Source organism: Polyodon spathula, chromosome 8 (genome assembly GCF_017654505.1).
Source record: "Polyodon spathula isolate WHYD16114869_AA chromosome 8, ASM1765450v1, whole genome shotgun sequence".
NCBI classification, from domain to species: Eukaryota; Metazoa; Chordata; class Actinopteri; order Acipenseriformes; family Polyodontidae; genus Polyodon; species Polyodon spathula.
In genome coordinates, this window is record NC_054541.1 from 22,637,080 (window position 1) to 22,652,934 (window position 15,855).

Genomic DNA, 15,855 nt, shown 5'->3' on the forward strand with positions numbered 1-15,855 from the left:
TATGATTGCATGTTTATGAGTGAAATCTAGAAAATGTACCAAGTTCAGTATAGACTGTTTTGTTTTGTTTTAAAAACCAGCAATCAAGTCTTGTAGAGGGAGAGGTGAACTGTGACAGGTGGTACATTTCTGAAATACAATTTAGTTTTAATACGTGAGTCCCTGCTTAATGTAAGTTATTGGCATGATGAAGTGGCATAGAAAAAACATTGTAAACCTTAATTAAAAACACTTCAAGAGAAGTTCACAATCAGTGATATCAAATGCCTTGGTCAGATCTGTAAAAAGAATTGCATCTAGATAAAGGCCTTAACCATGGCACCATACAAATCATCAGTGACCTTTACAAGAGCAGAAGTTGGTGAATGGTGGAAACCACATTGACAGTTATTGAAGATGTTGACTTCCAAATAAATTATATATTTGAGCACTTACCAATTTATCCACAATCTTTGATAAAGCAGGAAGCAGTCAAAATGGCTTATAGCATAGGTTAAGATAGTTACGTTTTTTTAGAGAAATAGTCAACCTAATAATAAGCCCATGCAATATTTTGTTTGATCAACTAAAGGTACTGTATTTGCACTGCCAAGGCTTACCATTCTAAAACCTACAGGCTAGGTGGTACCAAGAGGCTCAGTATTGTTACAATATATATATATATATATATATATATATATATATATATATATATATATATATATATATATATATTTTTTTATAATGGTGTCTTGCTTTTTTAAATTAGGTCAAACAACCTATGACATCTCTGGCGGAGGATTGCAGAAATTACCTGGAAGGAGGTAGTCCTGTTGATTGGTGTGGTTGTGGCCTGTTACTGGAACAGCTTGTTCTGCGGCTTCGCTATTCAGACCTGCAACCCTCTACGCCACCGAACAGCCTGTTCTGCAATGATTTCTGGGGGACCCCTATGACTGAGATACATTATCTTTTTCTCACAGTCATATTATATCTAAATGAGGAAAAGACTGCTGCAAAGATAAGACACCTACAATGTCACATTAAACAGAACATTTTGATGATCTTTCCAATTTGTGTAAATTGGCAGCTAACCAAGACAGTACTAGATATAGAAATACAAAAATAAACTTAATAAAGTCAGTGACAAACATTTTTCAATTCAGAAGAGATTCAGTTTACAAAGTTTTTTTTTGCATTTCTAAATGTAGCACTATTGAGTGTTTTATAGTTATGGGTGAAAATAACACGTGCTTCCTAACCCATTTGAGATTTAAGAAGAACAAACATTGAGATTACATTGTTGAGGATGGGAACAGTCTGTGAATCAGGAAAAGATATTCCCATGCACTATATTTATTGAACAACCACTCCCATATTAATCTTTGTGCCATGTACACTTTTTCTTGTCTGTGCTAGATTTTGCATCTAGGTTGCTGCAGTACTGAGTCTCTTAAATAATGATAAATCCCATTATTGTTCTTGCTTGTTCATGTTCCTAAACTATGAGAGTGCTGGCAACCTTACTTTGAAAAGCTGTCAAATGTCCCTAGTTAGCATGAGCACATAGACTAAATAGTACTGGCACAGTGCTTAGAAGTTAAATTATACAGCACAATTAAAAATAATTCCGACGTGTCTGTTTACTGTAGCCTTCAGTGGAATATTCTGTACTTTTACTCAAACATACATTTTTATAAAGTCTTGGCTGCGACTAGCTAACTCGCTGTGAATGTAAATAAGAATAGTACAAAACTGTATTATCAGATGTATGTTGATGTATAGACCTATGTATGTCCAATGTATAGGTATGACACGAACGATATATAGTTGGCGCCTCAAGCAGTTCATAATAAAAAAGTTTCACATTTTTATTGAAAAAAAAAAAAAGATTGAATTGCATTGTACTCCAGTACTAACATGTTGGTTTATCATTTTCATTTGAAGGAAAGGAGCCACAAGTCTTATCGATCTCTGACAGTCCTCATGTTTCAAATAAACTACGTATTCAATGAGCTCAGTGCAAAGTCATACCATCTCCTAAACGTGGTTCTTCATGCAGTGGTCTGTTTAATATTCCTGAGGGTGTGCAGGCTTTTTTTGGACCAGAAGTCAAGCTTGGTAGCAGCCTTGCTTTTTGCTGTTCATCCAGTACACACAGAAGCAGTAAGTTTTCAAAGTGCTCGTTGACTTAAGGAATTTCATTTTTTTTTAGTCCAACAAATAAATTGTCTACAACTTAAACTCCAATGCTCCTAAAAACAGTTGTAAAGTCAGTAGATGCAATACTCCTTTTCCACTGACAGATGGTAGAGGAAAATGTAAAATGAATTAAGAAAACATTTGGGGGCGCTGTGGACTTCTATCAAAAGTTTATGGAAGCCAGCTTTAAACCTCTTTTTTAGGGGGCAACTCAACTGTAGACAGTCAAGGTAGTTTTTTAGTTTAGTAACAGCAAAATTTGCATTGAATGTTTATTTTAGCTTCTGTGTAGGTTACCTTGCAAAGTGCATTTACATCTTTTGAAAACATCCTTGTTAAGGTTGTCTTACTGTACAGCAGGGATTTCCAACCCTGGTCCTGGAGACCTACTGGGTCTTCTGGTTTTCGTTTCAACCGAGTTCTCAATTGCTTAATTGCACCAGTCATTGGCTTAATTAGGTAAGATTAACGGGTGTTCCAGATTTTCCATTGATGATATAAAGACAGCTAAAAAACCTGCTGGATAGGGACACTCCAGGACCAGGGTTGGAGACCCCTGCTGTACAATATGTTCCCCATGTGCAGTACGCACATTGCAGAACGTATTTGCAGCCTATTGTTGTTTTTATTTGTTTCAAACATGTTATCTACATGCAAATTTATGTTGCGTGTGGGGGTCTTCTCTGTACGATTACATGTCAGATGAAATTGTCTAGTTCATGTAACAAGCCTGAGCAATATTCCCAAGCCAGTACATTAAGGGTAGCTGGGATAGTTACACCAGTTAACCCCCCCCCCCCGTTACTTGTGTGCCAGTGGAAACAGTATTATGTACAAAAGGAGTTTAATATTGCAACCTGCCAAAAAAGCATGTTGATGTTTTCCCTCAATAATGTTGTACATGTTGTGAAGAGAAGAAAATAAAATCAATCGAATTAGTTTAGGACACAATAATTTGCCATAATGTAATAACTTGTAGCCAGATAATGTTTTTTACATTTATATATTTAAAATATTTAACTGTCAGAAAACCCATCCGTCAACAAAATAATTACATGTTTTAAGGTCACGATTTGTTCTATAATACTAATAACATTAGAACTGGTATTCTCGTTATAGGGTGGAATAGAAATTGCACTAGCCAATGGTTTACAACTGCAGCATTATAAATAAAGGGAGAGCACTGTATGCAGTTTTTGGGAAACACTAATCAAAATTGCATGTGGCGTAAGGTTGGAGGTATTTTTTATTGTAGTTGGTTGGTCATACATAGGGTAGTACTGTGTCTTTTTTTTTTTTTTTTAAATACATAATTAGTATTAGTTTTAAATGAACTTCCATTGTCAAGTAATTGTATGTATGAGAAGTCTATCAACCACAAGGTGGCACTCCTGCTCTTCATCACAGATGCTCTGAAAGTGTCCAAAGTTACTTGCTGGAATATTGCATGCATGTCTTGATTGTCCTTTTCATCAATGACATGGCAGTTGTTGATGTACAGGCATCACACACTATCTGAGTCTGTCTTTAGTGATTCCCACATCTGATAGTTTGATTGCATGTCTATACCCACGATAAATTCAGTAATCCCTTGAAAAACTGTTTGGATGTGTATGTTAATTATACTGGATCCGTTGCATTGATTGTGAACAGTTGATAAATGTGTATGTTGTACATTTACTGCACATACTGTAATAGCATTATCTTAGTAGCATTGAGTTTATTATTAAACTAGATGAGATTGAGTTTCACAGACTGGTATTGTTGTGCAGAGAAACAGATGACATAAGCTTTATCACAAAGATTATATAACTGTCGTCTAATACTGATGTTTTTCTTTAACAGAGCTTTATCTATTTATCACAATGTGAAGGAGAAGAGAGTCCAGTCAAACTGAATGTTTAGAGTAATTGGGATTTTTTTTTCTTTTAGGTTACTGGTGTGGTCGGTATAGCTGAACTTTTATCATCTATGTTTTTATTAGCTGCATTCCTGTCCTATACCAATGGTGATAACAGTTCATTAGTACTAACATTTCTAATGTGTTATTTGAGCTTGTGTAGTGGTGTTTGGTTTGCCTGGAAGTAGAATGTGTTTGTGCAAGAAGTAATTGTTTCTTTTTTGTGTACTTTTAATTTTAAAATAGAATTGTATAGGTCTGTTTCAGTTTATTACAAAAAAACCTCAAACAACAAAAAAGTTTAAACATGTATAATATTGCTTTTCAATATTTTGTATTTGTTTAAATAAGTTGTAATGCAACATTTAGATATACTTGGTTAATTTTCCGTAATCAGTTGGTGAAGTTGCAGTTTTGTTTATGTCTATAAAGACTTGTAGGAAAAAAAAAAGCTTAAAAACAAACATTTCCAAGAAAAGCACTTATATGCAGACTGTATTTGTAATAAAAACAAGCATAAATGCCAAATGCCATTTGCTTATTTAAATGCAAAACCTTAATAGAACTGTCAACTATTGCCATATAATAGCTATAGCTACAGGGTGCATGTAGTTTACACACCAGTAGAACGCTTTATCCACTCAGGAGACTCTTCTCTCCTCACACGCTGTGCACTCTGTAGTCATTGCTTTGGTGTCTCTGTCATAATGCTTTAGCAATCTCTGTCAAGGACAAGTAAATTAACATTAGCTTGCATTTTTTCTTTTTTTTTTTGGGGGGGGGGGGGGGGGGAGATAGATATGATATCGTTAATCTTTCAGCCTCAGGTCCTTCAGATGTTTTGCCACATGCAAACTGTGACACTTAAGTTGCCTCACCTCTGCAGGTTTCAATGTAAAGACCTTGATGTATTCACTTGATACAATGACAGAAATTACTTAAATGACATTACTACCATGAATTTAGTAAATTTTCACAAAATTATGACATTTTAATAGAAGTCGACAACAATATAAAACCAGTTGGACCACAAATAATTAAATATGAATTTGATGTTTTGCAGTTTGGACTCCCATTGCATTAAGTGTGATTTTAGTTGCTGTTGCAACATTGTGCAAGGAGCAGGGGATAACTGTCATTGGAATATGCTGTGTCTATGAAGTATTTGTAGTACAAGGGGTAAGGATATCTTACATAGTCTAGTTTTTTTTTTTTTTTTTTGTTTTTTTTTTGTTAGTTTTATGAAAAGAATGTTGTATGACTTGACAAACCGTACTTTAAAAGTGGTGCCATTTCTTCACTACTGTGTGTTAAACATCATTGAGCTTGGTTTAATCCATCCTCAATTGAAAAGTTTCTAAATGTTTGTCAAATAATTTTGCCTTTTAGTATTAGTATCTATTTAACCGTTAATGGTTGTATAGTTATAGGTGAATATTATTGTTGAAAGGTCAAATTTCTACAGGTGATTTTATGGCCCGCTTTTTCTTCTTTAAAATGTTCTCCAAACTCTCCTTGATAACAATGTATATTTTTTTTATTTTTATATAGTTTACCTTGCCGCATCTGTGGGACACAGTGTTGGGGATTCTTCGAGGAAAAGATGGTCTTCCATATTCATTGCTGCAGCCTTTACTGAAGCTCATTGTTCTTATGTGTAGCACTTTACTCTTGGTCATTGTTAGGGTACAGGTTATTCAGTCACAGCTACCCGTCTTCACCAGGTACGTGTTAATCACAGTGTTCTTTAAACTGTCTAGAGATCCCCAGATAAACCAATTTCAACTTAAAAGGTACAAAAAAAAGATCTGTGTGAAAAACATTGTTTTTTGTTTTTATGTTTGTTATGCTAGGACACTCTTGGCACTCACCTAGTAGAAACAATAATAATGATTAAGAACAGACATCATGAGATAATGAACAGATATGTACTACATTGATAAATTATGATTCCAAGTCAGATGATATAAAGTTTTCCTTTAATTGGAAGTCATTATACATTATAAAATTTAATTGGGCAGTATATGTCAAATCATGAACAATTAGGTGGGAAAACTGAAATTAGCAAAATGCCTCTGGTGGGAAGCTTTAAAGGTTACCTTGGAAACTATTCAATATGTCTATATTCAATTGTGAACGGTTTATTAAAACAATATGTTGCTAGTTCATATCAACCATTGACAGAGCACTTTAGCAGTATTACTGAACATTCCTCCCTCAAACAGATTGTGTATATTTCCAAAAACATTTCCTAAACTTGTGTTATCTAAATAAAAATGAGTTAAATCTTTTTAAATTGAAGCTACAGTAAGAAAAGAAAAATGTTGTTGTAATTTAATAAAATCTGGGGATTTGCAAGTAGAGGTTCAATGTCAATAATAGGCAGATACCATTGTTTGTGTTTTTTGTTATTATTAGTAGTAGTAACAAAATTGTAAATCGTGGTTTCTTAAATGCATTTAAGTGTTAAACCACTGTCCATGTCAGATACCTTTCCTAGAAGTCATTCCAAAGCTATGATGCACAGAATCACATTAGATTCTGTTGCTGTTGCTGGCAAGTACTAGTATCACCTTTTCTTCCAATCCACACTGATACATATAATGTTGCATGAAGCTCAAAGTCTGTTGTATATACCAAGAGGATGTTTCTGTTCAATAAAGCTTTCTAGCTTAAAATAGGCTGTTGTGTCTTGACTGGAATTCCCATCTGAGTGTAGTTCCTGCAGTTACTGATAGGCCAATGGTGAATGCTTGAAATGCCCAGCTATTTTCCGGCAGTACACTGGGATAACACCCCTTCATTAACTTAAGCATATGCGCTATACAGAAAACATTAGTTAAACCAGAACTGAGTATTGCTTTTGCAGTATTTCTCAATAAAATAGCTTTGAATGTTTGATAGATTGTATTGTAGTAGGTTGGTTCCTTTCTCCCTTCCTCGCAGATTTATTAATAATCATTCTCTTATTTTAGATTTGATAATCCTGCAGCAGTTAGCCAGACTCCTGCAAGGCAGCTCACGTTTAACTACCTGCTGCCCGTGAATGCTTGGCTACTTCTGAACCCTTCAGAGCTGTGTTATGATTGGACAATGGGAACTATTTCACTGGTGGAGTCTTTATTGGCTATAAGAAACCTTGCCATAGTCGCCTTCTACTCTGTCTTGGGACTGATGGTGCATCACGGTGTCCGATATTCTGTGGACTCTTCCAAAACTGTCATTATGGTAAGGCTACAGTATACTACAATGATAAATGAACCACCATAATTGAAATAATTTTCCAACTGTGTAATTTTTAAATGTATTCTCAAATGTAATCAAAATACTTACAAGTAGTTGACAACAGCAAGCCGAAAGAATGAATAAAGAAAACAAGATTGAATGGAAATTAAAGTCCAATGTACACAAATGGAACCCTGTGTGCCTTTGACTAAAGTCCCTACTTAAGTGTTTGCAATATTGTTTCTAAAAAGCATTAGTTTATTCACTTCCAAAAATGGAGATTGAAACTTGGTTCAGAAACTTGCATTCCCAAGTTTAAATACCTGTTTATTGAGTTTCACACACACAAAAAAAAAATGTCCAGGGTCAGGTTTGTCTGTTTTGGGCTGTATTTTAATTGAGACATGTCTCTATAAAAACAGTCAATTAAAAAATGCACTTGCAGAATGAATCTTTTATATCTTTACAGTTGCCTACAGATTCTTTCCTAACTACATTCTAGTAACCAAGATTGTTTTTTGTTTGCATATATATTTTTTTATGTCTCTATACACCCACCCCTCGTTATTTTGTCCCTCGCTATACTGCCAATTCAGATATATTGTATATTATATCCTATTCGGATATAAAGTCAATAATGTTAGGTCATGGCTGCCAGAAGTATTAGCAAACATACTAATGCACATGCTTTACTATGCAATCGTACAATGGAAGCCAATATTAGTTTTAATTGAATTATTTAAAATCAAATGTTATATCACTCATATGGCAAACTTTCCATAAATATGTCATGAAAAGTGAGTGACCGGATTTTATTTTATTTTTATAACATACAGCACAGAAAACGCATTGTATTGCAAAGCATACTGCGTAGCATTTAAAAACAAACACTGTTTACAAAAAGCTGATATTCACAATATACAGCATCTTTTAAGACAGAAGTAAACTTTGATCTACATTTCTTTCATGAAGAATTTTGAAAAAGACTACAAAACATTAGGTATGAGGAATGCACTTTTCTACACCCAGCACACCTGTCGGAAGCCCCATACTGCCAACTCTGTATTGTCTTGTAAAAAGTAATAATTACTATGCACCACCTTCAAAAGAGATTGGGTAGCGACAGTATTCTTACTCTGGCTTAAACATAAAACATAGCATATAGCATTAAAATAAAATAGGACACATTCTATTAAATGCATTTATTTATTAATGTCAGTGACATCATAAGCTACATTACAAGAGAAAATGCTGTTTATTTTAATATCATCCTTCACAAAGTAAATAGTGCAGCAGCATGTTTTTATTGGTATCAAAACACCTGTGGTATAAACACGTTTTATGTCGTGGATTGTAAGTGGAGGAAGAAGAACAAACTTGCCCAAAGGCTCATTTGTTATCATTCATGACATGTGCTCCAGGGCTCAAAATTAACGGCAGCCATGGGACAATTGCTGTGGGTGCCCATATTGCCGCAGTGCCCCTCAAAATGCACCCTTTCAGCTACAGCAACTGAGACGCCTGTATTAGGAAGTGTTTGAGTCCTAACAATAACATGATTTGCGTGGTAAGTCGGTAAGGAAAAAAAAAAAGGCGGCATATCACATGTTTTAAACTGAAGTGCGAGGTACGATAATAATCTGATCGAACACAAGTGCCTGGAACTCCAAGAGGTGCTGTATTAACATCAGCAAAATACGGTAACCCCAGGTTCATGCAGTAGACCAAACATGTGCAAGTACTGTTGTGTAGAAATTTTGCTTAAAATGAAACGTTGCATTCAAGAAATTTAAAACAAGAACGAAAAACCAAAATACACTTAAGGTTTGTGAGTTGCCATTAACAAAATGAAAGTTTTGAGTTAGCACAAACAGATTTTTATCATTTATTGCGTCTTCTTTAGCAGATATATTCGGTTACATTGTTTATCTTCAGGAATCTGAGGATGATTTACTTGTGCAATAACTTGCCTAGTTACACGACGAGCTGATAATATCTCTTGCCTTCAACCAAAGAAACAGGTACGGTAATTAAGAGCTTTCAGATTGTGGTAATAAAAAAAGAATGCTTTGGAAATATCTATTTCTAATATCGTAAATAACAGAACAAAATCACTGAAACAATAAATGGTTACATATACAGAAAAAAACAAAAGAACTGACTGTGTTACCTGCTCAGACCAGGGCTCCACTAATTAACACTGAGCATGTGAGCTGCAGCATGCTATTTTCCATAGTACAACTGTACACAATTAGAAGTGCTGTCACCAATTCCATACACAACACAAGCAAAATATAAAATGCTGAGGTTATTTGCAGTCATCAGCTGCATAGATTACCCATTCAACTGAATGAGGCAACAAACAAGTGAGTACTAACATAAGTTACTGTTTTAGTGTCTCTTTAGTGTCTTAACAAGCTGTTGTATTTTAAGCAGTTGAATATGGTAGCAACCAACTGGTTGACAAACCCACCCCCTGCATTTTCTGAATATATATATTTATTATTAACTGACTTTCTTTCTGTGGCCAGTAATTAGCTTCATATTACAGGCTGTACATTTAGATTTTATACTACTGGTCCCTTGGGCCACTGGGTTTTTACTGGCCCGGATACAATTTTAACTAGCCCAAAATAAGTACAAAACTGGGTGCAAATGTATTGGTGAGTCTGAAGTACATCTACCGGTGACTGGATTAAAACAACAGTTTGGTCACATTAAATATGGCAACTAGTACTAGAATTGTTCAAACGCATGTCAGCCAGGGTGTCCTTGGATCACCACGTACCCCTGTAGTCTGGCCCGACGCCTGCGGGCTTGCCTGTAAGCTGCCCAGTGCTGTGTTTTCCTCTGACACTGTAGCTCTGAGGTGGCTGCATGGGTGAAAAGAAGCTGATGGCACACTCTTTGGAGGACAGCGTGCGTTCGTCTTCACCACTCCTGAGTCAGCGCGGGGGTGGTACAGGTGAGCTGAGCCTAAAAATAATTGGCTATTCCAAATTGGAAGAAAAAAATGATACAAACAATTGTTGACCACTAAATAAAAAAAAATCAAATAAAAAAGAAAATTGCATCAACTTAAAATGTTTGCTTTATAATTTGAATACTTAATTTAAAGGTTGAAAAGTTCCTAAATAAGTGGGATTTGGTAGGACTTTTATTACTTTGCAATTTACAGTATTTACTACATTTAATTTAGTCTGCCCACAGTCCACATTGACAGATTCCATGGGGGGTGTGTATGTTGTGTATACATTGTTTACGGTGAATCTCACCAGCGTGAGTCTGGTGGCTGACTTTAACAACAGTTCAGTGAGCACATAGGCTCACCGGTGGAGCATTTATAGTGAATAAAATAACGCGTCCACTGTATCGCCGTGCTCAGCAAGTAATATATTAGGATGTGTGTTAGCGCCATTCAAAAATAAAATAAACAGTCTCATGGATTATTTGTTTAACTATTCTGATTATGTGTATACAATATGTTTTAAATGGTAATAGCGGATCTATTTTTTTAAGTCAGGCTTTTTGTACATTTAACATGATTTGACAATATAAAAATAAAATAATTAGTTATCGTATGCAATAAATTCACCCGATGTTTAATTTTTAAACTATTATTGTATTATTTTATATACTGATATTTTTAGCTTCAGACTAAAACAAATACGACGTGGGGGGAAGGTTCGGACGAGTTCAAATACGCTGTTATCGGGGGTGCGGGGGTTGGGTGTGTTTTTAAAAATGGGTTTGCAAATTCGTTTTTTTCAGCTTTTTGGCACACTGACCCATTTTCCTGCGTTCATAAAACAGAAGCCATGTGGACTATATTATATACATTATACAGTTAAAAAATTTTACCGGCCCAGTTGGGCCTGTAGTGCTTCATAACTACCAGCCAAACTGCGCTATCTACCGGCCCCGGGCCGCCGGGCCGCCGGGCCATGGTTAATGTCAAAGCCTGATATATGAATCCTAAGCAAAATTGCACAACATCCTACACGTTGTCCTTGATTTAAGTTTAGTAGTCTTGGTGCCCTCTATAAATATATTGAAGGCCTTTTTGGCCTTGCCCTTTTTGTTGCCAATTTAGATTACTGTATGCTCTATGCATCTAACACCTGGGGTCTCCACTATATCTCTGTCGTCTTCAGTTTTTTTAGGCATACAAAGTGTTGGCAAATTGTTGTATTACCCTAACTCTTGTTTAAAACTGTAAGAAAACATTACTAGCATACTAAGCATATGAATTTGCTAAACTTATTCCAGTGCAAGCTAGGTGTATTTAGTAGAGTGCAGTAGTTTCTGTAGCTTGTGGATAGATACTTCTACTAGGAATTAGTATACTGTACATATTGCACTTTATTCTTACATTTATCTTATGAACAGGACCCTACAAGATCACATTATAGTTCCTGTAATTAGCAGTGGTGCGTGGAAAGTTCAAATGTGCTTAAAAATGTCCCTTTGGACTTAACATTAATACTGCAATAGTAGATTGTTTCCTTTGTAAGCTAACATAAGTTTATGAACTTCTGGACAGATAATGTTTATACTCTTCTGAGTTGCTACAGGGAGAAGTAATTAATCATAATTAGTGTTTCTTTTATGTCACATAGTTAAAACAAGGCATTTGTGCGAACTGTTATATGAACCCAGTAAACAGGTTCCAAACTAGTATCAGTCAAAATTTGTTTTATTTGGCTAAAAAAACAACTTATGAGCTGAGTGTCACTATAACTTAATTTTAAACGATGATAAACAAAAAATATTAATTGCAGTAATCTATTACTTAAACTTTTACCAGGTAGATAATGCATTTATTACCATCATCATCATCATCATCATCATCATCATCATCATCATCATCATCATCATATATTTCTTATTTAGAAATATTTGCTGCAAAAAGAGGCTCTCCTTCCACCACTGGGATACATATACTTTATTTTGCCTAATCATGAGTTGTCCAAATTTGAGAATTCCTTTAACTGTAGCACACAAAGCACAGAAGCACTATAAAACAGAAAATCAGAAGCCCACGGTATATAGTATAGTGCCATGAAAAAGTGTTTGCCCCCTGTCTGATTTTCTGCATTGTTGTATATGTCTGCATTTTTGTATATTTCTGACACTGAATGTCAGATCTTCAAACAAAATCTAATATTTGATAAAAGGGACCCTGAGTGAACAAATACACTTATTTCATTTATTTATTAACGAAAGTTATGCAACACCCAATGCCCCTGTGTTAAAAAGTAATTGCCCCCTTAGACTCAATAACTGGTTACGCCACCTTTAGCAGCAATAACTGCAAACAAACGTTTCCTGTAGTTATTGATCAATCCCTCACAGCGTCATAGAGGAATTTTGGCCCACTCCTTCATACAGAACTACTTCAACTCTGTTTGTGGGTTTTCGAGCATAAACTGCTCGTTTTAGGTCCTGCTACAACATCTCAGTGGGGTTTAGGTCTGGACTTTGACTAGGCCATTCCAAAACTTTAAATTTCTTGTTCTTCAACCATTCTGAAGTGGACTTGCTTGTGTGTTTCGGATCATTATCTTGCTGCATGACCCAGCTGTGCTTCATCTTCAGCTCTCGGAAGGATGGCCTGACATTCTCCTGTAGAATTCTCTGATACAGAGCAGAATTCATGGTTCCTTCAATGATGGCAAGTCATCCAGGTCCTGATGCAGCAAAACTGCTGGGAAGATTCACTTCTGTCCCAAACTTTTTCCATTTAGACAATGTGGGTCTGACTGGTTTGGTGGAGCCCCAGAGCCTTTTAAAAATGGCTTTGTAACCCTTTCTAGAGTGATAGGCAGCAACAACTTTTTTTTTCCGGAGGTCTTCAGGAATTGCTTTTAATCGTGGCATGATGTGTCTCTAGAACCTGTGTGCTGACAACTTCATTATGATGGTAAGGGCCAAAGTTATGGCCCAAATCAGGCCTGATTGTTAACCAAAGTATTCAAACAGCTGACCCTAATTATCCCTTTAATTGGGTTGAGTTAACTAGGGGGGCAATAACTTTTCACACCTGAAGATTGCATGTTTGATTACCTTGTACACCAAACAAACGAAAGAAGCACCAAACTTTGGTGTCATTTTTTTCTTTCAAACTCCCTATATACACTACTACAACCCACAAAAAGATCTGACCAAATTCAATGTGAAAAATGTACAAAAATGCAGAAAATCAGACAGGGAGCAAATATTTTTTCACGGCACTGTGTGTACTTGGAACGGATATGAATCTGTAGCAGCTGTACGTGAACCCAGATTTGCCAGCAAGTGTCACTGTTATGCAGTGCTTTTTGTTTTGAATCTTTTTTTTTTTTTTTTTTTAAACACATATCTATTTCTTTTTTCTAGGCACTGTCTTTAATTATGTTGCCATTTATTCCTGCATCAAATCTGTTCTTCCCTGTGGGTTTTGTGATTGCGGAAAGAGTGCTCTATGTTCCCAGCATGGGCTTCTGCATTTTAGTGGCACATGGATGGAGGAAAACCACTAAGAGCTGGTGAGTGTAATGTTGAGGCATTAAAGTATTGGGTAGAATTGATGAGTGAAACAGAAATACCCAGCAGAAATGCCAAATTCAAATTCTGTGTTTTTGTCATGGTTCTATTGCGAGTTCATTATATTGTGTTATGGTCTTAGATTAAAATGAAATGTACTGACATACCTGAGTGCATAATATATATTTTGAACTTTTAAGGAAGTGAGCTGTACATTACTTGTGTTAAACAAGATATGAAAACACACATCAATGCAACATCATTTAAATTTAAATAACAATTGTACATTTAGATCTTAAGTGTTCATGCTGCTACACTGCAGTGTGACAAGGTGTGGCTGCTGGCTGTCAAAACTATTGGAATCGGATAAGAACATTCCACACCACAGAGTACAGCACAGGCACGACACTGGAACAAATCAAAATAAATAGGATTGAATGCTGTTTTTTGTGAATGTCACATGACAGATATGGTACTGGACAAATCAGAGCACTGTCAAATCATGTGATCCTTCAGGAATAGAAAACAATTCCGTACATCAACCAATCAACTTCCAAATCTAGTGGCATAAAATGTCACAGCATGAGCTACGAATCAAACTTAAAATCTGCATGTGCATTTTGACTTGCATTTTAATGAAAGCTCAGTTCACATTATTGGACAGCAAATACTAAACAGACAGAATTGGTACAAATGTGTTTTATTATCCATCAAAATCAATTATTTGCGCTGACAAAAGCAACCAGTCCTGAACCTGCAACTACCCAGTAAGCCTTTCAGCTCAACTGGAGCTCAGCATCTTTCCTCTACAACAAACCAAGACGTGAACAATTTGGTAATATTGCTCCATTCAGATATCTTGCACTGTCCAGGTAAACTATAAGCAACTGGCAAGTAAAACGTTGTTTGTTTTATTGTATGTGATCCTTTATGAACATTTTCCTTACTATTTTCCTAAAGAATTAGTCAGCGGGAGGGTAACCGACACCATTACAACTTCACAGTAAATCTACATTTTAAAGTGTCATTTAACCCTTTGCAGTCCATTTATTCAGCGCTTGTCAGGAGGGTTGGGTCAAGTTTATTTTCACATGCACTGTTTATTTTACATGCACTGTTTAAAATATTCTTTTTCAGAGTAAAACAGGCACTGAATCGCAAAAGGACACAGTACTGCATCTCCAGCCAAGCCTCACCCCTTGTTCGCTGTGTTTTTCACATACCTCTTTATAGACGTGCATACTGATAAATCCTCTCCTGATCACTCGTTTTATTACTCCTCAATAATGCGGTCCAAGTCATTATTTTATTACTAATAACATGTGAAAAAGCTCTGCAAATGTTTGTGATATTCTTTGAGCGCTGGATGCAGAAGCAGCTATTTCCATTGTTTATGTCTGTGTTATCGCTGTAGTACATTGGGCTATGAGAGATGCACTTTTTTCGGCTTATTTCGGCTCCTATCGGTCTCATTCGCCCATTGAAAGTTTTTCTGTGGAGAAAAAAAATGACTAGAGACCTGTGCTTTTCATGATGTCGGACTGGAAAGGGAAAATTGTAATGTTGGACCTGGTCTGACATAGGACCACAAGGGGTTAAAAGAAAATAATCTGAAAAAAAAAAAACTTTTGCTAATAGCGATAGTGCCCTTTTGATGAAGCTTCTGACTCAGGACACTTCACTGCAGTCGTGGTCAGCTTCCACATGGTAGAGCTTTCATCGACGGGCGCTATCGCTTAAATATTAGAATCTAAAAAAACAACTATCATGTTCCACACAATTGCTGTAATCTAGACAGTATATGGAATTTAGCCACACCCCACAAGAAATTTTACAAATTTGTTTTCTGTAGTAATCTGAAAAATCTCTCATGGATTGGTATGGCTATTATACTTGCTACTCATGCAGTCAAAACAGTTAACAGGAATTGGGACTGGGAGTCTGAATACACACTGTTCATGTCTGCATTAAAGGTATGTTCTGTATAAACAAGTAGGTCTATTTGCTTTAATTTATATGTTTTG

At 35.8% G+C, this 15,855-nt stretch overlaps 1 pseudogene; it reads left to right on the forward strand.

The window, feature by feature from the left end:
• Positions 1-1,170: 1,170 nt before the first annotated feature.
• LOC121319603 overlaps positions 1,171-15,855 on the forward strand; it is a 38,870-nt pseudogene continuing 24,185 nt past the window's right edge.